General features: G+C 46.0%; 1 long non-coding RNA gene across 1 annotated transcript; it reads right to left on the bottom strand.

Moving 5' to 3' along the window:
• Positions 1 to 18,125: 18,125 nt before the first annotated feature.
• On the bottom strand, positions 18,126 to 24,553 carry LOC134909588 (uncharacterized). The gene is made up of 2 exons (XR_010175979.1): positions 23,927 to 24,553; positions 18,126 to 20,554 (listed from the first exon to the last, which is right to left on the bottom strand). It is a non-coding gene; the product is annotated as an uncharacterized LOC134909588 (long non-coding RNA).
• Between the last annotated feature and the right edge of the window lie 501 nt (positions 24,554 to 25,054).

Genomic DNA, 25,054 nt, shown 5'->3' with positions numbered 1-25,054 from the left:
CGTATCCGCCGCCAGGCAGCTCGGCGGCGGATCGTTAAATGTGTAGGGCCCTTAACTTTCTAACTGAACGATAAGTAGGTGGAAACTGTCCGGCAGCGTCCTCCTGCTTTCTTCACCAGCCTCATCCATTACTGCTGACCCTGTCAGCCCGGGAACCCTGGCAGAAGCGGCAGTGCCGGGAGGAGGAGGACCGGTGCTGGAGCAGCCCTGGTGCTGCTACTGCACACCTTCTGTTTTTCTAGTACCCACCCCATCCTGGCAGGGAGACCATACCGATCACACTGACAGTCAACTGCTCCCTTCCAAATTCTTCCACTTACTCAACTCAGGAGGGACCAGATGCAGCCACTCAATGGGAGGAGCCGCAGCTAAGGGAGATGTGTGCTGATGAGTCTAGCTCCGGGTCTGTGCACACCAGCCAGCAGCAGCCAGAGAGAGCTCCAACCTTCAGACACTGAGCCAGACTGTTCTCTGCTGTGAGGAGTCTGGCTGCTATGGCTGTAGTGTGGTATCCCGAGATGCCCAAAATATTGCCACAGTCACACACGGTAATCAGCTGAAACAAAACCCCTTTCTGTGTATTGGTGATTGTGACCCGTATTACTGTTTTTCTGGGTATTGTTTACAACCACCTGTAATCAATATGGGCAATGGTGGTCATTCTGAGTTGATCGCTAGCTAAAAATGTTCGCTGCACTACGATGATGCAAAAAAAGGCCCTTCTGCGCATGCGTATGCGGCACAATGCGCACGCGCGACGTACTTTCACAATGGCCGATGTATTTTTACACAAAAATAGCGAAGCTTTTCAGTCGCACTGCTGGCCGCAGAGTGATTGACAGGAAGAGGGCGTTTCTGGGTGTCAACTGGCCGTTTTCAGGGAGTGTGTGGAAAAACGCAGGCGTGCCAGATAAAAACGCAGTCGTGTTTGGGGAAACGCAGGCGTGGCTGGCCGAACGCAGGGCGTGTTTGTGACGTCAAAACAGGAACTAAATAGTCTGAAGTGATCGCAAGCGCTGAGTAGGTCTGGAAAGAAACTGCACAATCTTTTTTTGTAGCAGCGCTGCGATCCTTTCGTTCGCACTTCTGCTAAGCTAAAATACACTCCCAGAGGGCGGCGTCTTAGCGTTTGCACGGCTGCTAAAAGCAGCTAGCGAGCAAACAACTTGGAATGAGGACCAATATACAGTAATTAGATAGTGACTGGCTTTCTATAAGGAGCACATTCTGCCATAATCAAAGGCAATTCTTTTACCCTGTAATAGGCAGAACTTTTTGACATATTAATTTGTCACGCTATGAAGGATCTTATGTTTTTTTTTACTATATTCTGCCTGTAATACATCTACTTCATTATATCAATACAGTTCTGTTCATAGGCACTAATGATGAGTTTCTTAATCTTCTGATTTCAATACTTGATTTTTTCAGACACTAATTGATCCCAACAACACCCTACTAAAAGTGTCATTGAAATGTTATCTATGAAAATTCCAGATAATTTACCTTTTCCTAACTATAGAAAGGATTTATCCTCATACATTAATTAGGTCCTCCCCACCCCTTCGTTTTGGTTTTATAATAATTTCTAATTCTTTTTTGTATTTAACCAATAATTAGGTTGATTTCTGTTAGTTTTAGAAATACTTCATAGCTACATCAGACCATTGCAAATGTTGGTTTTAAGATTATTTTCATAAAATTCCCTTTAATCTTTATTTCTGTTGAATTTGAAATCACCTTTCCCTGGCAGCAGCATTCTGGGTGTCCAGACCCATAAAAATCTATTTGTTTATAATGACATGTAATGCTGGTATGTTACCATAAGAGGGGACAATGTGGGTCATTATGACCCGTTCGCTCGCTGCTTTTTGTCGCAACTGAGTGAACGCATGCGCCGTAGTGCGCCAGAGCATGCCAGATGGCCGAAGGCTGTAGCAGGGCTGCGATTGCCTCTGCCTGACTGACAGGCAGAGGCAATCGCTAGGCGGGAGGGGGCGGAACGGCGGCGTTTATCCGCCGTTTGTGTGAGCGATCCGGCCAATGCAGGCGTAGCCGGACCGAACGGAGAGCGTCGAGTAGCTCCTGGCCAGGACGCTAAAGCTGCGCTGGCCGGGAGCTTCTCTTGAAGTGCAAAGGCATCGCCGCTGTGCGATGCCCTTGCACTGCTGCGGGGGGGGGGGGGGGCGGCACTGACATGCGGGGCGGACTAGCCCTGTGCTGGGCGTCCCCCCGCATGTCAGTGTGAATGATCGTAGCTGTGCTAAATTTAGCACAGCTACGATCAACTCGGAATGACCCCCAATAAGAGACAGCAGCTGGGTAGATGAGACACAGAGAGCGGGAGCAGGTGAGGGGTGGCAGGGCCCATGTTACCCGATGTATCCACAACATCTCCCACCATACTGCCGGTCTAATGCCTGACACCCTCTCCCCTGTCTGCCTGTGTACCCATATAGTACCTGACAATCTGTGCATCCCTATAGTATTTGACACCACCTCGAGTCACCTGGGCACACATGACAACCGCTCTACTGTCACCCTGTGAATCTATGTGTAGCGCCTTACTGTGAGCCCCTATAGTGTATGACACCCTGTATGGCCATATATTGCCCCACACTCAGTGCTAGTTATAAATTCATTTTTATTTTAAATGTATTTATTTAGGTTTTTAACACTGCCCTCAATTTAACAGTAATACACAACTACACATACAGACATTCTAATTTTTAACAACCACTTTAATTTTTTAATTTAAACCATGCAGTAGTAGGCAGACACAGGGCCTAATTCAGACCTGATCGCAACAGCAAACTTTTTCTCTAATGGGCAAAACCATGTGTGGTGGGGCAGATATAACATGTGCAGGGAGAGTTAGATTTGGGTGGGGTGTGTTCAGACTGAAATCTAAATTGCAGTGTAAAAATAAAGCAGCCAGTATTTTACCCTGCACAGAAACAAAATAACCCACCCAAATCTAACTCTCTCTGCACACGTTACATCTGCCCCACCTGCAGTGCACATGGGGTTTGCCCATTAAAGAAAAAGTTTGCTTTTGTGACCAGGTCTGAGTTATGCCCACTGTCCGCCTTCTTCTGTGACATCACAAGTTGGATAGAAGTTGGCTAGTCTGCTGAAAAAGTTGGCTGGTTGGATGATCCAAAGAAAAAGTTAGTTAGGTGTATGGGGCAGTGTTTTAGTTGGACATAAAAGTTGGACGGCTGGTCAGTTGGATAGTTGAAGGATAGTTGGTCTGGTGAATGGCCAGCTTTAAGCTTTTGTCTCCCCAGATTTTAGAATATTTAAGCCCTGTACACACGGGGAGATGTGTGCTGAGCGATCTATCACGGACCGCTCAGCACACATCTCTCCCCCCGCTCAGCACACAGCGCGATGTGTGGTGAGCGAGTGGTTGGGCGCAGCTCACTTCACACAGCAATGAAGTGAGCGATGTACTAGATTTGGCATACATGCATGCATGCCAAATCTAGAGTTAGCGATAGCGACGCGTGGGGCTGCGTATCGCTATGAGCATACACACGGAGAGAACCATGCTTTAATTCTAAATAATCTAGTCAGATTGCTTAGAATTTTAGCACGGATCTCTCCGTGTGTACCCCCCTTTACTTTTATCTATGTCCTCTCACCTAACTCAGTCTGTAGCTTTCATAATTGTCCTCCTTTGTAGAAGATTTCAAAGGATACGTTCAGGTGAACTGCTTCATCAGAATATTAGAGGTTAAACTTCCAAGGCAATGCCTCATTCCAATAACATGCTGTCTGCATTTATTATGCTTAATATCATCCAAGGATGGTTGATCTAAAGTATCTTAATCAATTCAACATTATCAGCAGTCTATCTACAAAACAGTCACACAAGAAAAAAACATTGTTCCACTTGTGGAGAACTTTCTGTGATAACAGGAGATATAAAAGGAACAAAGGTCTAATTGATCTGAGGTAAGTGTTCTGATAAAGTGAGATGGAAAAAAGGAGCAGAAAAGATGCCAAATGTGAATTTTTCCTCTTATCTACTATCAAAAACAAACAAGCTTTAAAGGTTTGCAAAAAAGAGAAAAAAACACCCTAGGGTGATTTTCTCAAGGCGCTAGTTTAGGGGAGGTTCAACACTGCAGCTAAAAGAATGAGGTTGGTCAGACCTCGCAAATAAACAATAGAAGAAATGTTTAGCGCAAAAAAGGTCATAGATGAGATGAGATAATCAATAAACAATCTTATTTAATGCATGTAAATTTTAAAAACATCCATGGATTTACACAAGAATAAAAAATAAAATATAAAAAGTAAAAATGATATGTTAGACAATATCTATATAGATATAAATCATACGATGATGTTGTACCCTATAAAGGGTATATTGCACAACTCCCAGACTCATTCAGCTGCACTTGTAATGGAAAATAGGACCTGTTCCTATGTAAATAGTCCCCTTCTGTATCCAGTATGGCAATAGGATAGTCTGTTGTTAATAGTTACCACAGAAGTTCCAGGATATTAAGCGGTACAGCACTCCGCAGTATTGCAGTTCCTTGGAGCAGTGGGTAAACTGTGGGATTCCTCAATTGAAGAGGTTCTACCTCCAAGCAGAGGTCCAAACGGTTCCGTGGGGGACTTGGTTCAGGTCCTGTGTTCCAAATAATCATAGGTCCAGGGAGTTTAGCAGGAGAGCAGCTCACACCTACATTACAAGTGCAGCTGAATGAGTCTGGGAGTTGTGCAATATACCCTTTAAAGGTTGCTGTAAAATGGTGAGAAATAAAAAAGAATGTCAGACCTCTTCATAACAAGAGGTGTCACTGCAGGATTAGATAAAGATGAAGCATACCATAACTTTTACGCATACACCTTTCAGATAGGGTATACAGAGAAATCTGGGAATTTGCCAGGGCATGGCAAAACAACTGGGATTGGGCGTATGTCTGAAAGGTACTCGCCTGGGTTGACAGCCCCAGGTCTGCGCCCCGTGAAATCTATCAAGGTTTTTCCCAGGACTTGCAGCTTGGGTCGATGCCATGGCTTATATCTGGATGGCAAACTGGGTAACACCTACAGTAGCATGAGCCGATTGGCTGTTTGGGACTGAGGTGTATTCTGATGCCCCCATCATCAGAAAATGGGAAAGGACGGATACCAGAGACATGCTGAGGATGATTGAATTGGGGCTTGTCGGTATGATGCTTTGGAAGGAAGAGGAGGTCTGGGAGCTATTACATGTGCGAGGAGAGGAGGAGATAAAAGCACAAATAACTGGCACCATGAAGGATGCCATGGTGTATGGTAACATTTAAAATATCCTGTGTATCAGGGGGGTAAAGAAGATGCAACAGCAAGTTGAGAACAAGCTTAAAACTCTAATGAAACAGTGTACCAAGGCTGATGATCACAATCAGAATAACAGTGGTTCCAGATGGATGGACTGACCCTTGTATGAATTGTGCACTTGACGAACAGAGTTGCCCTGTCTTCGTCAAGTGCAGCGAGTACACCTACTGTAACACCAATAGACATGCCTACAGCGACTCCTGAATGCAGAAAAGCAAAGCGTAGCAGTATTGCAGGTACTATTGGAGGATGCTGACGACACACTAATGTGACAGCGCCACCACAGAATCAGGGAGAGGAGCTGGCCCTATGCAACATCAGGAATTTCCCCTGTAATAACTTTAGTAAAAACCTTATCTGTTGCAGCATTAAGCTAGCGTGGAAGAGGAAGGGGCCCCAAGCATAGGTAAGCTTATAGTGCTGCTATTTGATTTGTAATATATACTAGTATTTTTATGAGATAAAAAAAATGGTACTTAAACGCAGTAATATTCTGCCTATCCTTACTGGACCCACACATAACCGGCACAGCGAAGGATGCGACTGTAATCCCATTGTGCAATAATAAATGTGTTTTTTTCTAACACCCTGCACCTAATCAGCGAGGAGAACATATTTTATTATTTAAGGGAAACATTTTATGCATGACGTATCAGTACAGCTACAGCAGCTGTAGTGATACATCACGTCTAACATTTGGTATCCGGAAGATAGACTGACAATGAATAATAATATATTCTTAGCCATGCCGCATTCACAGATCCTATACAGTGTTGCAGCTAAACTGATACAGCCAGTAACCTATCTATAATGGGTGCAGTATGTGCAATGCACACGGGCCCCTGGGGACAAGGGGGGCCCACACTTAACACTCTGCATCTATTTTTTTAACACCTTTCCAGAGTCATATCTCAACAAATCTTCGGGTAAATGGCGCGGCGTTCAGACTCTATTGCTCAGGCTCTATTGCGCTGCCAGGCACCGAATGAAGAGGAGGGGTCCGGAATAAAAAGGTTGCAAAATTAGAAGTGGGGGGCGTGATGGGGGAGGGGAACAAAGTTACTGGTATACAGAGAGAGAGACTCTTAGGGTGGAATTCAAATGATATATCACGCCCAATCTCCTCTCTAAAATGATCCCCGTTATCGTGCATATTGTGCCCATAGTAATCAGGTTTAGCTGTGTAAAGGGTTGGGTGCCTTGCTACTCCAGGGGCAGCAAGTTGAAAGAATGATACCATGCCCCCGAGGGCAGAAACAGAATGGGTGTGGAAAGGGGTGAAAATAATTGAATCCCGCCATTAATGTGGAGAGCCCACAGCAGCAGCAGGATTCTGCCCTTCCTGCCTGTCAGTAGCCTGGGGGTAATAACACTTTTTGTACTGCCTGCCTGCAGGGTTCCTCACACCCCAGCGGCTATATATGCTGTTGAGAACACACACATGATAGAGGGGTTTACACAGGGCAGTCACATGACTGCAATACACCTGACAGGCTGCGATACTGCAAGATACCCATCAGCAGGGAGGGCCCATCTGTTACCCTGGCTACTGAATTGCGTAGAGCATCACATGCGAAGCACTTCGCGTTCTCCATCCTGACTGCTAGCTGACCGCAATGAGTCCCGAGATGAGCTCGCACCACTGCCGCACTGCCCGCAGGGAGAGCCCAGACCGCGGGGTGAGGTGATCCAGTCAAGATGCTGGCTGACGAGATCCCGGCAGTCGGAATCCCGAAAAGGTCAGGACACTGATGCCGGTATCCCGACATCCAGCATCCCAACCATTAGTATATCGGGAGGCTAAGGTTTAAGGCCAGGGGTGGGGGGGTTAGGTTTAGGCACCGCCCTGGGGTGTTAGGGTTAGGCTGCAGGGAGGGGGTAGGGTTAGACACTACTGGGGCAGGTTAAGTTTAGGCACCAAGGGTGGAGGGTTAGGGTTAGGCTGCGGGAAAGGAGGGTGTTAGGTTTAGGCACCAACGGGGAGGTTAGTGTTAGGCTCCAAAGGGGGAGTTCAGGATTAGGCTGCAGGAAGGGACGGTTATGGGGTACTGGAGAGGGAACCATATACAGTAGCTAGCTTACCCCTGTCAGGATTTCAATTGTTGGTATGCCAGCATCAGTATACTGAATGTCGGCATCCCGACCGCCGATAACTCATACTGAACCCAGGGTGAGGTGAGCGAGGAGCTGGGGAAGAAAAGCCCTGGGACAGGTATGCACGTTGTGGGCACCATCCTTCTGCATGCACACTCACTATATCCCTGTCAACCCTGCCTCACCATACACCCTCTATCTCCCTGTCACCCTTGCCTCACTAGTCACACACTATCTACCTGTCACCCCTGCCTCAGCAGTCACACACTATCTACCTGTCTCCCCTGCCTCATCAGTCACCCACTATCTCTCTGTCACCCATGCCTCCCCAGTCACCCAATATCTACCTGTCACCCCTGCCTCACCATACACCCTCTATCTCCCTGTCACCCCTGCCGCACTAGTCACACACTATCTACCTGTCACCCCTGCCTCACCAGTCACACACTATCTACCTGTCTCCCCTGCCTCATCAGTCACCCACTATCTCTCTGTCACCCATGCCTCCCCAGTCACCCAATATCTACCTGTCACCCCTGCCTCACCATACACCCTCTATCTCCCTGTCAGCCCTGCCTCACCATACACCCTCTATCTCCCTGTCAGCCCTGCCTCACCATACACCCTCTATCTCCCTGTCACCCCTGCCTCACCAGTCACACACTATCTACCTGTCTTCCCTGCCTCATCAGTCACCCACTATCTCTCTGTCACCCCTGCCTCCCCAGTTACCCAATATCTACCTGTCATCTCTGCGTTACCAGTCACCCACTATCTCCCTGTCTCCCCTGCCTCACCAGTCACTCACTATCTCCATGTCACCCCTGCATCACCAGTCACCCACTAACTCCCTGTACCCTTGGAGGTACAATTCTATGGCCATGCCCCTTTCTTGTGAGACCACACCCCTTTTTGTGGCACGCCAATCCCTTTAAAAAGTTTATCCCATCAAGGGGCACCAAAATTTATATTTGCTTACCCCAAAAATTAAGCACAGGCCGTCCCTACCTATCGGCCACCGGTAATGCCTGGCGCCATGTCCACTGGGCATAATACTGGAAGAAGGGCAGGAAGCGGCTGTCACACAGAGCACTGATGCCACCTAAATTCACTCTGTGTGTGGATAATGGGCTCCTCGGTGACTGATGGGAGCAGCACGGACTTACAGTACAGGACAGGAGTGTGAGCAGCGAACTGGTACAGTGCTGGCTCTCTAAGCCAGGGCCGGTGTGATGTATCCCCGGCAGCAGTGATGAGAGTGTGTGTTGCGGCGTACATGAGAGGGTGTGCTCTGAGTGCTACAGCGCACACAATAACCTTCAAAGCGAGGTGACAAATGGGATGAGGAGAGCCTGGCCTCTGGCGCTTTTCCACTCCCCGCTGCTGTGTGACAGGTGTCTATGTGGGTGACACAGCGTACATGCTGCCGCAGTATCGCACATATCGCACTGGATGCAGGCATACAGAGGCTTTGTGTTCCCCTGCTGGTGCCCACAGGCAATGCAAACACTGTGAAGGAGTCGGGCAGTCACTGGTAACAAAATCTCAGCAAGTGCATGGCAAATGCATAAGGCAGCGTCGGCGCCCTCCACATTTCTGAGACAGCTTCCCCCCAACTGAACAATGAGTAGGCTGACAGTGACCAGCAGTGTCCTCCTACTTTTGTCACCATCCACATGCCCATCACTGTGGCTGGGCTGCCCCTGTCACCCAGGGGTCCATGTTGGCAGCAGAGGTTGTGCGGGAGCCGGGAAGAGGATCAGGGCAGCTGCGCCAGTCCATCACTGCTGCTGGGCTGCCCCTGTCACCATGGGATCCGTATCAGCGGTGAAGATTGTGCAGGAGCCGGGAGGAGGATCAGGGGCAGCTGTGGCAGTCCATTGCTGCTTCTGGGCTGCCCCTGTCACCCCGGGATCACTGTAGGTGGTAGAGATGGTGCAGGAGCAGTGAGGAGGATCAGGAGCAGCTATGGCAGTCCATAACTGCTGCTGGGCCGCCCCTGTCAGCATGGGATCCGTATCAGCAGTGGAGATGGTGCAGGAGCCGGGAGGAGGATCAGGGGCAGCTGTGGCAGTCCATCGCTGCTTCTGGGCTGCCCCTGTCACCCCGGGATCACTGTAGGTGGTAGAGATGGTGCAGGAGCAGTGAGGAGGATCAGGAGCAGCTATGGCAGTCCATAACTGCTGCTGGGCTGCCCCTGTCAACCTGGGATCTGTGTTGGTGGCAGAGATGGTGCAGGATCTGGGAGGAGCAGCAGAGACAGCTGAGTCATGGCAAACCCACCGCTAGAAACACAATTCAGCCACTGCAGGGCTCTATCTCATCAACCACATACTGTACCTGGATATCCACCAGCACCTGTGTAGGGGAGCTAAAACTACTGTTGCTGGTGACCTCCTGCAGTGAGCAATCTACGGCCGCCAGGTCCCCCAGGCACATTCTGCTCCATCTTTTAGACACAACGGACTTCAGCAGACCCAAGTAAGCCCAGGAGCAGTGCAGACTCAGTTTCCAGGCCTTTGTCAGATGAGGCAGAAGCAGTCTGGAACATGCTGTCCATCCATCTCCGTGCCTGCAGCAATGGCAGATCCATAACCCTTCTACCTCAGAACAGCAGCACAGATTCCCTTGCCCACAACACTCTCAGAATAGCAGCAGAGTGTCCACTGCTCGAACCGCCCCAAAACAGCAGAACGGTCTCTCCTGTCCGCAACCCCCAGAACAGCAGTATTATATATCTGTTATACTGTACTTTGCCACCATAATCACTCGTTATTATATCGCCCTGTAATGTACCATGCTGCCCTAACTACCCTGTAACTTTACTGCACCTCAGATACTCCCAGTACAATTGGCACTGCACCTCCCCTGATCTCTCTATCAGCAGGCTATTCAGAGTCACTCGTAAGTTAGCTAGAGCTTAACTTGATGTTAAATCGGTGTGACTTGACATCAAGTGTGCCGTAGGCACGGAGACAGAGCCTGATTAAGGCTCCAGGGGGACCGGGGGACTTAAGACAAGGGGGGCCCTTAAGGACATATCAATAGATAGATTAGATAGATACATGTATAAACAGAAAGCTGTTACAGTCAGTAATAAAAGGATAGCACATTTTATTGAATAGAAAAAGAGGAAGCACATTGTATCGGGTGTGGTATGAAAGGTAGATAGTAACTAGGTCGACAGTGTCTCTAGGTCGATAGGGTCTTTAGGTCGACATGGTCTAGGTTGACAGGTCAAAAGGTCGATATGAGTTTTTTATGGTTTTTTGGTGTTGTTTTCTTCGTAGAGTGACCGGGAACCCCAATTAGTGCACCGTGTCCCCTCACATGGCTCGCCATGCTTCGGGCAAGGTGCCTTGCTCCGCTACCTCTTCGCTCGGCACAGATTACCATTCCAATCGTAGTCCACGTGGATCGTTAAGTATGAAAAGGTTTTTTTTCTCTGTCTCCCATCTGTTCCCACTGATCTTTTTCTTCTATCTATCTTTCTTTTGCTATCTTTCTATAAATAAATAACAAAAAAGGGACTGTCGATATGCATACTTTATTGTCCTAGAAATATACTAGTTATGTGTATTGCTGCTTCTTTATTTGTATACTTCATTGATTCTTGTATGTTTCCATTTCTGTGATCATTGACAGTTCAATAAACAGATTATTAAAAAAAAAAGTATGAAAAGGTTAAAAAAAAGAAAAAAATCATGAAAAACTCATGTCAACCTTTTGACCTGTCAACCTAGACTCTGTCGACCTAGAGACCCTGTCGACCTAGAAACCCTGTTGACCTAGTTACTGTCGACCAATAGTGGTCGACCTAGACACTGTCGACCTAGAGACCGGATCCCCATTGTATCCACGCACTGTAGTACTTACATTGATCTTACATGCTGAGAAAAAGATTATTACATAAGTACAGTCATACAGCTGCTAGTTACAACAGTACAGCTCTGCATATCTGCTTGTCACATAATAAATTATATGTGCATATCCTCAGCCCTACTACTGTACAACACACACACACACACACACACACACACACACACACACACAGCATGCATACGGATAACACACACACACCATACATACACAACATGCACACACACATACACATACACACACACCATACAAACACACACACGCACACCACATGCTTACACACAACACACACCATACATACACATACGACATGCTTACACACAAACAGGGGTGGCTAAACCAAAGAGCCGGAGGTTGCACTGCGCACGGCCTTCACTGCTCTATGTGGGACCGGACCGACCCACCAGCCCTGCACACAGCATACATACACCTAACACACACAGCATACATACACCTAACACACACAGCATACAGCACTAACCAAGAGAGAATAGGAGATTCAGTCACTGCAGGAGTCCATCTGAGCGGAGCTGCTGCTGCACATGCTCAGTAGCTCCCTCAGCTGTCTGTGTTGTATCTTGTAAACTAGAGCTCTGCCGTTTAGAGCTGTCTGTGAAGAGCTGTCTGTATGCGCGGGTGGCACTATCAGGTGCAAGGACAGAGACAAGGCTGTTTCCATCTATGAAAAAATTGGTCAATGCAAATGGTAAGCACGGGGGCCCGTGGTAATAATGTGTCCCCCCCCTTAATCCGGCTCTGCTATCTAGAGGAGAGCGTAAGAAGCGATCCAGCTGCTTTAATATGGATCTATTGCACATGGATAGGGCTGGTGCAAACCCATGCTGCTGATAATGATGGCTGCTCTCAAATGCAGATGTATAGGGGCAGTGCGGAAGTAGAGCACCTGGCCTATATTCACATTTATTTTCTATCAAAACAAATGACATCAATAACTATCACAATACAGTCATGCTACTATTAGAATTAATTAAAATTAGACAGGACCTGCAGATTATGCTGAAAGTTATATGAGAAAAGGGCATATCCAATTAACTTGAGGTGTGTGACAAATGCACTGGGGAACTAATTAATGGGATGTACAGTATGTATGCCCCTGGTTCCTAACTTCTGCCTGGTAATCATCCAGTTAATGAGCAGCCTGCTTGTCAGATCACCTGTGTGAGGCTAATGGAAGGCGTGGCAGTTTAGAAGTCTGTTGCTCACTACCTGGGGATCAGGCTTGATGAGAGACTTTTGCTGTGTTTATTTAGCATTTTGTGAGTTGGTCATTAGGTCCTTCGGTATCCGGACTCCAGGTCGACAACAAAAAGGTTGACACACCTTAGGTCGACACCAATTGGTCGACACACCTTAGGTCAACATGGACAAAAGGTCGACATGGAAAAAGGTCGACATGAGTTTTTCACAAATTTTTTCTTTTTTGGAACCTTTTCATACTTAACGATCCACGTGGACTACGATTGGAACGGTAATCTGTGCCGAGCGAAGCGGAGCGAAGGCACCATGCGAGGGGACGCGGTGCACTAATTGGGGTTTCCGGTCACTCTACGAAGAAAACGACACCAAAAAAACATTAAAAACTCATGTCAACCTTTTTCCATGTCGACCTTTTGTCCATGTCGACCTTATGTCCATGTCGACATAAGGTGTGTCGACCAATTGGCATCGACCTAAGGCGTGTTGACCTTTTTGTTGTCGACCTGGAGTCCCAGACCCAGGTCCTTCCACCCCTAGATCCTAGGGATACCTGTGTTTATACAGTGCCGTATCAGTGAGAATTTATTCTTAATGTTTTATTTTTGCACTGCATAATAAAACTAGCTGTGGCTACATCTACTGGTGCAGGGGCGGACTGGCTATAGGGCTCACCTAGAAAGATTCCTGGTAGGCTGAACAGTATGTGGGGCCTGTTTTCTGTGTTGCCATGGGGTCCCACTCCCCACATGACAGGCAGCCCACTGCATTTAGTACACTGCATTGTCCCCATTCCATTCCATGTCTGCAATACAGCAACTCTGTCATCCAGTGATGCTGCCATGGCTACACAACATGTTATACCTCTTGTGCTGCCCATGTCAGGCGACTTCTCCAAAAGGGCCACTTTTAGTTCCCAATCTGCCCCTGGTCTCAGACACAACTGCAGCAAAAGACACATGGAAGGCCCAATTGCGTACAAGCAGGCACTATGAGGATGGATTCCTCCCCCCTCAACAGACCCCACCCCCTCCTCAGAACGCACCCCATTAGGGCTGCTTCCACCAATTTCCTTGCTGGTTTTCCATAACAATGCGCCCCTGAGTACCTCTCTGACTTAACAATGCATTCAGCAGCAGAAAGCTAGACTGTACCCCTGTGACATCACTGTGAACCCAGTGTATATGTGAAGTCCATGCAGGTAACTGGAGGACTATGTGTATATTTGGCTGGTCTGTGGGAATCAGTGAGATTAAGAAGTAAGGAGCAATCCCTGACTGGGAGTCAAACCTGGGCCTTGGCAGAGGAAGCCGTATCTTGACCACTGGATCACCAGGGACTTGATGTTGATAGCAGGATGGTGAATGTATTTGTGAGAACGAACTAGATCAATGATAGACGGTGTATGGCTGGATAAACCGCTGAACCGGACTGTCACAGGACTAGGTGTTTGTGTGCCCAAAGTTAACTATGAAATAGGTTCCCTGGAGATACGCAGATCTGGGAGGAGAGCTGAAGACGTGGAACCGGACTAGTTACCGGTGGGACTGGAACCGGGCTGGTTCCAAGCTTGCCTGAACCGGGCTGGTTACCGGAGCACTAGGACCGGGGCTGGTTACCGGCAAGACTGAGAACCAGGATAAGTACCGGATATGGCTGAACCGGGCTGGTTACCAGATATGACTGGTAGTGCTCTGTGAACTGGTATAACTGGTATAAACGGCTGGGTACCGCTGTAGTAACTCTCTGTGAACCGGGATGGGTACCGGTATAACTGGTAGCACACTGTGAACCAGGCTGGGTAGCAAAAGAGCAGAGGTTTACAGGAACTAAGGTAATAGTGTTACCTCTAGGGAGCTCAGCTACTAAGCTCACACTGAGCTGTGTGACTCAAGGAACTGGCAGCTTCTGAAACACAGGTCTCTCTACTTATATTTCTTGGTCCTTGGTGATTGGTGAATAGAGTCAGATGATTCAGGGAGTCTCGGGCTGGCACAGGATTGGATAGCTCATTGTCAGGTGATCAGACAGTCTAACCTGTCACGTCAGTACTCCAGGTTAGGCTCAGATGTGAAGTGAGGCCTAGCAGGCCGGAAAAACACTGAAGCCTGAAATTCTAAAAATGAACAGGGGATGCTGACTTTTAGGCCTAAACTCCAAAGGGCTAAACATAGTGAAGAATCAAATGCTGCACACAGCTGATTACTGATTACTCAGAGGAATTCCTACTCAGGTGGCTAATCAAGAGTAAGCAACACAGATTTGCAGTCCTCATGCTGAGCTGAAGCAAATGCAGGTTACAGGATATGCTGAGGTAAGCCACAGAATATGAAAAATACTGTCAGGATCATGATAATAACAATGCATTCAGCTGCTGGCAGCTAGAGAGTACCACTGTGACATCACAATGCATTCAGCTGCAGGTAGCTAGAGTACCACTGTGACATCACAATGCATTCAGCTGAAGTCAGCTAGACAGTACCTATGTGACATCACAATGCATTCAGCTGCAAGCAGCTAGACAGTACCACTATGACATCACAATGCATTCAGTTGCAGGCAGCTAGATAGTTCCATTGTGACCTCACAATGCATACAGCTGAATACAGCTAGATAGTAACTCTGTGATATAGCAATGTATTCAGCTGCAGGCAACTAGACAGTAACAGTGTAACATCACAATGCATTCAGCTGCAGACAGACAGTACCACTGTGACATCACAATGAATTCAGCTGTAGACAGACTGTATCTCAGTGACATCACCATGCATTCAGCTGCAGGCAGCTAGACAGTACCACTGTGACATCACAATGCATTCTGCTGCAGGCGGCTAAACAGTACCTCTGTGATACCACAATGCATTCAGCTGCAGGCAGCAAGACAGTACTTCTGTGACATCACAATACATTCAGCTGCAGGAAGTTAGACAATACCTCTGTAACATCACAATGCATTCAGCTGCAGGCAGCTAGAAAGTACCACTGTGACATCACAATGCATTTAGCTGCAGTCAGCTAGACAGTACCACTGTGACACCCCAATGCATTAAGCTGACAACAGCTAGACAATATCACTGTGACATCACAATGCATTAAGCTGCAAGCAGCTAGACAGTACCACTGTGACATCACAATGCATTCAGCTGCATGTAGCTAGATAGTACCATTGTGACATGACAATGCATTCAGTTGCAGAGAGGTAGAAAGTATTTCTATGGAATCACATTGCATTAAGCTGCAGGCAGCTAAACAGTACCACTGTGACATCACAATGCATTCAGTTGCAGGCAGCTAGATAGTACCATTGTGACATCACAATGCATTCAGCTGCAGGCAGCTAGAGTACCACTGTGACATCACAATGCATTCAGCTGAAGTCAACTAGACAGTACCTCTGTGACATCACAATGCATTCAGCTGCAAGCAGCTAGACATTACCACTGTGACATCACAATGAATTCAGTTGCAGGCAGCTAGATAGTACCATTGTGACATCACAATGCATACAGCTGAATACAGCTAGATAGTAACTCTGTGATATAGTAATGTATTCAGCTGCAGCAACTAGACAGTAACAGTGTGACATCACAATGCATTAAGCTGCAGACAGACAGTACCACTGTGACATCACAATGAATTCAGCTGTAGACAGACTGTATCTCAGTGACATCACCATGCATTCAGCTGCAGGCAGCTAGACAGTACCACTGTGACATCACAATGCATTCCGCTGCAGGCGGCTAAACAGTACCTCTGTGATACCACAATGCATTCAGCTGCAGGCAGCAAGACAGTACTTCTGTGACATAACAATACATTCAGCTGCAGGAAGTTAGACAATACCTCTGTGACATCACAATGCATTCAGCTGCAGGCAGCTAGATAGTACCACTGTGACATCACAATGCATTTAGCTGCAGTCAGCTAGACAATACTACTGTGACACCAAAATGCATTAAGCTGACAACAGCTAGACAATACCACTGTGACATCACAATGCATTAAGCTGCAAGCAGCTAGACAGTACCACTGTGACATCACAATGCATTCAGTTGCATGTAGCTAGATAGTACCATTGTGACATGACAATGCATTCAGTTGCAGAGAGGTAGAAAGCATTTCTATGAAATCACATTGCATTAAGCTGCAGGCAGCTAAACAGTACCTCTGTGACATCACAATGCATTCAGCTGCAGGCAGCTAGACAGTACGACTGTGACATCACAATGCATTCTGCTGCAAGCAGTTAGACAGTACCACCGTGACATCACAATGCTTTCAGCTACAAACAACTAGACAATACCACTGCGACATCACAATACATTCAGCTGCAGGCAGCTAGATAGTACCATTGTGACATCAAAATGCATTCAGCTGCAGGCAGCTAGACAGTACCACTGTGACATCACAATGCATTCAACTGCAGGATACTAGACAGTACCTCTGTGACATCACAATGCATTCAGTGCAGAAAGACATTACCTCTGTGACATCACAATGCATTCATCTGCAGACAGCTAGACAGTACCACTGTGACATCACAATGCATTAAGCTGCAAGCAGCTAGACAGTGCCACTGTGACATCACAATGCATTCAGATGCAGGCAGACTGTATCTCTGTGACATCACAAAGCATTCAGCTGCAGGCAGCTAGACAGTATAACTATGGCATCACATTGCATTCAGCTGCAGGCAGCTAAACAGTACCACTGTGACATCACAATGCATTCAGTTGCAGGCAGCTAGATAGTACCATTGTGACATCACAATGCATTCAGCTGCAGGCAGCTAGAGTACCACTGTGACATCACAATGCATTCAGCTGAAGTCAGCTAGACAGTACCTCTGTGACATCACAATGCATTCAGCTGCAAGCAGCTAGACATTACCACTGTGACATCACAATGAATTCAGTTGCAGGCAGCTAGATAGTACCATTGTGACATCACAATGCATACAGCTGAATACAGCTAGATAGTAACTCTGTGATATAGTAATGTATTCAGCTGCAGGCAACTAGACAGTAACAGTGTGACATCACAATGCATTAAGCTGCAGACAGACAGTACCACTGTGACATCACAATGAATTCAGCTGTAGACAGACTGTATCTCAGTGACATCACCATGCATTCAGCTGCAGGCAGCTAGACAGTACCACTGTGACATCACAATGCATTTCGCTGCAGGCGGCTAAACAGTACCTCTGTGATACCACAATGCATTCAGCTGCAGGCAGCAAGACAGTACTTCTGTGACATAACAATACATTCAGCTGCAGGAAGTTAGACAATACCTCTGTGACATCACAATGCATTCAGCTGCAGGCAGCTAGATAGTACCACTGTGACATCACAATGCATTTAGCTGCAGTCAGCTAGACAATACCACTGTGACACCACAATGCATTAAGCTGACAACAGCTAGACAATACCACTGTGACATCACAATGCATTAAGCTGCAAGCAGCTAGACAGTACCACTGTGACATCTTGAAAGGATATGACCTTATATTCTTAACCCTCGATGTGATGGCCTCTTAGACGTCTGGAGTGTAAACTCTTAGCCACAAGGTACATGCACAACACAAGCAGTAAGAATTCACACTGTTTTATTGAATGTTTAACATTGGTATAAAAAGAGAACACATAAGGGTGTAACTGATAAGTGTAACAGGGCTCATTGGCTTAGGGGTGGTGCCCTAGTGGGGTACGTAGGGGTGGTTAATACTTGACATAACATAATTGGATATAGCAGTTGCTAGGCAGATGTTATATACGTTGCATCAGATGGAACTTAACACAAGATCTTTTAGTAACACACAGAAGTAGAAAAAGCAGGTTTCATCTAGTATAGAGCTGACCTTGGATGCCAGACCCACACAAGCCTGGTATCTGTATGAGAGACAAAGGCATCTAACACAGGGCAGCACGCATCCATTGCAAACACATAAGAGTTCATAAAGCATGTTTTAACCCTTCAATCCCCTCTTAGAATCATGATTATTATATGACATGATTCTTGAGTGAGGCTCCTTTCTTGTTTCTCCAGTTCTTGAGATATTGGACATAATCGTCGGGTCCCTTACTATCAGAGGAGGTGACAGGACTGGTGGTTATGTCATAATACATCAGGGCCTTATCAATGCCTTTGGAGGTAAGTTTCTTTCCACAGGGAATTACACAATAAACTATAATGCCTACAAGAATTAAAGTTACAAGTATGAATATGCTTATTTGCACAAGAGCCTGTTTCCAATTTTCAAACCACCCAAAATATTGGCTCCATGGGTTATCAATACCTGAATTTTTCTTAAGTTCTATGGATAAGGTTTCTAACTTGTTTATGGCTAAAGTAACCTTACCATTGGGACCAGTGTTGTCAGGAATATATGTACAACAGCCTTCCACCTTACTAATGTAAACACATGTACCACCTTTTTCTGCTAGAATCATGTCAAGGGCCATTCTATTTTGGAATGTCATTTGGGAAGTGGCTTCTAGCTGTTCAGCTATACCTTTAAGAGCATCTTTGGTATCATTAACAAATCTTTGTTGATTATAATATATATAATTAATCCAGGCTACGTTTTTATTTACAGTTACTATAGGAAACAATGATTCAAAACCCGCAGCCACCTCATCTCTAGCTTTGAACTCATTTGGAACACCTCTTGGGACCCCTATAGTATCAATGTATACGTGGGGGTCAAAGCTACCTCCTGGGAGTGCTCTTTTCTTTCGATTAGCAGGAGTATTAGAGGGAGGAGTGGGGTCATCGGTGATCATTAGGAGTGGCATTATGACTTTGGCCAGGGCACACTCACCATACCATGGTGTGTCTAATTTACTTCTAAGTTTCATATCCCCACATATGTAATAAATGTCGCCTAATGATCTAGTTTGGTTGACTAAAACAGTTGTTCTTTTATTTGCACAATACCCTGGTGGGAAGGTTTTTAAATTTCTCCCTGTGGTGATGTTAGATGTATAACAGGTATAGTTTCCAGGATATATGGTTATGGTATTTCCTGGGTTGGGATTTTTTGACAATATGGGATATTCCCTTTTCCACATTTCGCACTGACTGTCATTTGTTTTGGTGTCATTAAAAAGGCTGAAAAAACAATTTTCCTGTTCTAGGGGTATATTAAGGGGCACTGTACCTAGGTGGGGCCTAGATTTGCCACAGACATAACAGTTGCTTTTATTGTGTTTGTTAGCACTATACTTCATCCATTCCAACCAAAATTAATGTCAGAGAAACCAGTTTCAATAGCTAGGGTGTCTTCAAAGGTAGGGTTAGTAATAGCCACCATATCTTTAGAAGTGGCAATATGGGGCTTTAAAGGTTTGTTTTGGGGATATTTGCTATATCTATTTTTTGCAAATGATGGGCCATATTTCCAATCTGCTCCTGTATTCCACCCCACAGCTTCCCAGGAATTACAATTAGATCCATAATATCTAATGTCATAGTACCATTCGTCAGTAACACAAATATATACTGTCTCAGACATTCCTGATTTCCTTTTCTGCTGTATGAAATGTTTGTTATCAGCAATTTTGGGGAACATAAAATAGTCAAGGATATATGTGGCTACGTGTGTGTTAGAGCAATTATACCACAAGGTGGGGATCCATTTGTTTGTGTGATGTCGACTTCACATATTGTGAGGTGAATGAGGGCCAGTAGGGCTATCGAGATAGTCCCCAGGATAAAGATAGGGGACAGGTTCCTCATCTTCTTCTGTTCTTCTTTCTTCGCTAGGTGGGAGGTCAGGGCTGTCTGCCCCGGTTCGTACCTCACTGGAATCACTTGCTTCCCTCTCTAGGTCTGGTCTAGGAACCTTTTTTACTCGGGATGCATGGATCCAGGTAGGACTTTCCTCTGTCAGGACTGCTGTCCGGGTAACTGCTACGACCTCTGTCTCTGGACCATAGGTGAAGTCTCCTGGGCTCTTGTTCCTGGGGAGCACCTTCACCACGACTCTGTCTCCGACTTTAAAGGGGTGTGTAGGTTCCTGTGGATTCAAAAGGGTTTTTACAAACAACCTCATGTTCAATTTCATTCAGTTTTGTTATCAGGGACCTGACATACTCTTCTCTGATGAGTTCTAGATCTCCTTCCTGTATTACTAGTGGTTTCTTAGCCCAGGGTGTAGGAAAAGGGTCTACCCATTAGTATTTCAAAGGGTGAGTATCCTAGAGTTTTCTGTGGGGTATTCAAGATGCTGGTGTTTAGCTTTATTAGGGTTGTTCCTGAGGCAAGTGATGCATCTGCTAACATACTGGTCCACAAGTGATTTGGCACTAGCAACACACAAAAATCATTGGTTAGTAGGAGGAGTGTTGTGGCTTCACCACGGTGACCAACACCACGGCACTGGGCAATGAGCAAAGGGGCACTGGACTGGGGCATACAGGGTTTCCCCTCTTTGCAGATTAATCCTGATTTAGGATTTTTTCTGCAGAATTGGGTAAGTCCAGTCGGAGAGATCAGTATTAGTCGCAGCAGCTTGAAGTTGAGTGAGCAGATGGACGTTGTAAAGGGAGGGACATGCTCTAGTGAGTGCAATGAGTTCTGCAGCTTGCGCGGACTGATAAGGTATTGGCAGGGTTTCCAACACAGTGTCAGGGAGGGTGACAATGGCATAGCCAGCCTGGTATGCACTGTCATTGGGCCTACTACAGGAGCCGTCAACAAAAACTATGTCTGCGCCTGGTATGGGAACGGGAGACATGTCAAGTCTGGGAGAAGTTTCAGCTTCAATAGAAGCAGCACAGTCATGTAGGTCGGGTGGTTCATCCTCGGGACCTTTCAAGCCTAAAAGGGTATTGAGAATGGGTGCAGGGCCAGAAGAACTAGCAGTGTACTTGATGGTAAGGGTAGGGTTACTCAAAAGGAGTACTTCATATCCACTAAGGCGTTGTGCTGACATGTGCTGTGTGTAAGCCTTTAAGTATTGCCAGGACATCATGTGTGGTGTGGAGTACTGTGATGTGGCCTAAAGTGAGGGTAGTGGCCATTTCTGCAACCATTGCACAGGCTGCCAAAGCCCTGAGGCAGGCAGGCACACCTTGCACAGACACTGGCATGACTTTGAAAAAAAATGCCACGGGGCGCAACTTCCCTCCATGAAACTGTGTGAGCACCCCCGCCATGGTTTTACAATTGTCCCTTGCATATAGATGGAAAGGTAGTACATAATTGGGGAGGCCAAGTGCCGGACTTTTTATCAACATACATTTTAAACTTTCATATGCAGTTAACATTTCTTGTGACCATTGTACAGTTTTAGGTTTGTCCTTCAGTGTGGCTTGTCTCAAAATGTTATCACAATAAGAGCAATCAGATATCCACTGTCTGCAGTAATTTACCATACCCAGGAAGGACAGTAGTTCCCTCTGGGTAGTTGGGGTGACCAGGCCCAATACAGACTGTATGCGCTGTGGACTGACTTCCTAACTCCCTGAGTGAGCACAAAACCTAAGTAATCAACATGCTTTTTACACCATTGCATTTTTATTTTGGACACCTTGTGTCCACATTCACAAAGCCAGTTTAGTAATGAAACACCATCCTCTCGGCAGGCCTCCTCAGTTTTACTACAGAGCAGCAGATCATCTGCATACTGTAGCAGGACTGAACCATGGTGAGGTTGCCAGGGCCTCAATGTGGCCTGGAGACAACAGGTGCGTCAATAATCTGCACCAGGTAAGTTGTTTACCCTCAAAAGAAAAGGCAAAAGTAATTGTGTCTGTGAATCTACAGGTATGCTGAAAAAAAAGGCATTCTTCAAATCAATTACAGAGAACGCAGCATCTGCAGGGATTGCAGAAATGAGTGAGTTAACATCTAGAACAATTGGTGCAATTGGGACAATTGGCTGATTGATCGCTCTGAGATTCTGTACAAATCTTATACTACCATCAGCTTTGGCAACAGGGTTCACAGGAGTACAGTATGGTGATACAATATGTCTGAGAATACCCTGTTGTAAGAATTGCTGTATCATGGGGCGGAGACCTTCTATCTTTTCTGGTGAGAGGGGATACTACATAAGTCAGAACACAAAACACTGGTTGTTGCACCGCTGTCCACTAAAAAGGGAATTTTACTTCCATTTATAATAAGTGGCAGCAGAGATGAATCTTTACTATGACGGGAGAGTTGAATAAAGGCTGGGATACCCTCCTCCGGGCCCCGTCAGTGCGCGGGGTCTTTGGAATGTTCCCTGACTGCGGGGTTGGTTCTGTCTGTCAAAGCGTCTGGGGTTCTGATAGTTATGAGTGAGTGGGGAAGTGAGTAAGCTTTCTGAGTTAAGCAAAGGTAAGCCAGCGTCATCTGTCCAGCAGTCCTTTGCAAGCTTGGCGCAAATAAGATATACAGCCATCGAGGGTAATGGTGGGCTTGGGACAGTGTTTTACTATTATCTAAACTCTGGGTTACTGATGCGTTAGGGATAGAGCTAGTGGACGCACCCTCCAGCAGTGAAGTTGGAGGCGATCCCATTTAGTGTGAAAGGGTTACTGCTGCCAAGAGATTTGTGTCTCTGAGCGCAGGATACATTGGAATGCAAAGGGGGGAGGCGAGAGGGATCTCTCTGCAGCCTCGCTTCTGTGCTGTTGGGAACTGACATTTTTTCTTAAATCTCCATATAGAAAAGGTAATTACTGCCTTCCCGTAGGAATGGGTCCTGTCCTGCTTTCTCTGTCCATCCCGCTAAATTATCCACCCATGGGTTAACTAAATAATACTCTGAGGTAGAGTTGCGGGCGACATACATCTTGCATGTCTCACCAGGGAGGGGCGGGGGATATGCAGTTTTTTACTCTGACTAGAGCCCATTGTCAGACAGTAATATAAATCAACAATACAACTTTTAAAAGAAAATTATCTAAAATATACAACACTCTACTTACTTATACATGCATCAGCTTAACCAGTTAATTAGTCATTGACAATATCACAATATTATCTGTATAATGAGAACATGAAATCTTTTGACGGGTACGCTTACCTTCGTACAAGATGTCAGAAAAATACAGCGTTTTAGACAGGAAGCAAGAAAAGTGTTTGAGCATAGATATCTGGCAGACGAAAACTTACCAGCCGTCTGAACCAAATATAAGAACTTATCTCACTACAAACATACAAGAATATATAGGCGATCAAATCGGGGTATTCTCTACGTTACGTATAGACCCCAGGTCTATGTTTTTTTTAAGTATCCCAGATACTGACGTCTTTGGAGAATTGCGCTTGGACCCCGGGTCCTTTCTCAGACGTATTCTTTAAGTCCCAGACATTAAAGATTCTATGGTATCCCTGATACCTGTTTTATGGTTTTACATAAAACTTCGTAATATTAAGTCCCGGACTTAAATATTACCTTGTCACGTGTTCCCGGAACACTGACACGGATTCAGCTTCAGTGTATGACCGCAATCCTGTATGGCAAAGACAGACAATAAATTCTCTATTTTTACCATTCAGGGACGATCACTGAATCGCGGACGTAGCCCCCAGCTGAAAGGATATGACCTTATATTCTTAACCCTCGATGTGATGGCCTCTTAGACGTCTGGAGTGTAAACTCTTAGCCACAAGGTACATGCACAACACAAGCAGTAAGAATTCACACTGTTTTATTGAATGTTTAACATTGGTATAAAAAGAGAACACATAAGGGTGTAACTGATAAGTGTAACAGGGCTCATTGGCTTAGGGGTGGTGCCCTAGTGGGGTACGTAGGGGTGGTTAATACTTGACATAACATAATTGGATATAGCAGTTGCTAGGCAGATGTTATATACGTTGCATCAGATGGAACTTAACACAAGATCTTTTAGTAACACACAGAAGTAGAAAAAGCAGGTTTCATCTAGTATAGAGCTGACCTTGGATGCCAGACCCACACAAGCCTGGTATCTGTATGAGAGACAAAGGCATCTAACACAGGGCAGCACGCATCCATTGCAAACACATAAGAGTTCATAAAGCATGTTTTAACCCTTCACATCTCAATGCATTCAGTTGCATGTAGCTAGATAGTACCATTGTGACATGACAATGCATTCAGTTGCAGAGAGGTAGAAAGCATTTCTATGAAATCACATTGCATTAAGCTGCAGGCAGCTAAACAGTACCTCTGTGACATCACAATGCATTCCGATGCAGGCAGCTAAACAGTACCTCTGTGACATTACAACGCATTCAGCTGCAGGCAGCAAGACAGTACTTCTGTGACATCACAATACATTCAGCTGCAGGCAGTTAGACAGTACCACCGTGACATCACAATGCTTTCAGCTACAAACAACTAGACAATACCACTGCGACATCACAATACATTCAGCTGCAGGCAGCTAGATAGTACCATTGTGACATCAAAATGCATTCAGCTGCAGGCAGCTAGACAGAACCACTGTGACATCACAATGCATTCAACTGCAGGATACTAGACAGTACCTCTGTGACATCACAATGCATTCAGTGCAGAAAGACATTACCTTTGTGA

Source organism: Pseudophryne corroboree, chromosome 4 (assembly GCF_028390025.1).
Source record: "Pseudophryne corroboree isolate aPseCor3 chromosome 4, aPseCor3.hap2, whole genome shotgun sequence".
Lineage (NCBI taxonomy): Eukaryota > Metazoa > Chordata > Amphibia > Anura > Myobatrachidae > Pseudophryne > Pseudophryne corroboree.
Note: the sequence above shows the minus strand (reverse complement) of the source record. Positions and strands in the feature narration are given on the sequence as shown.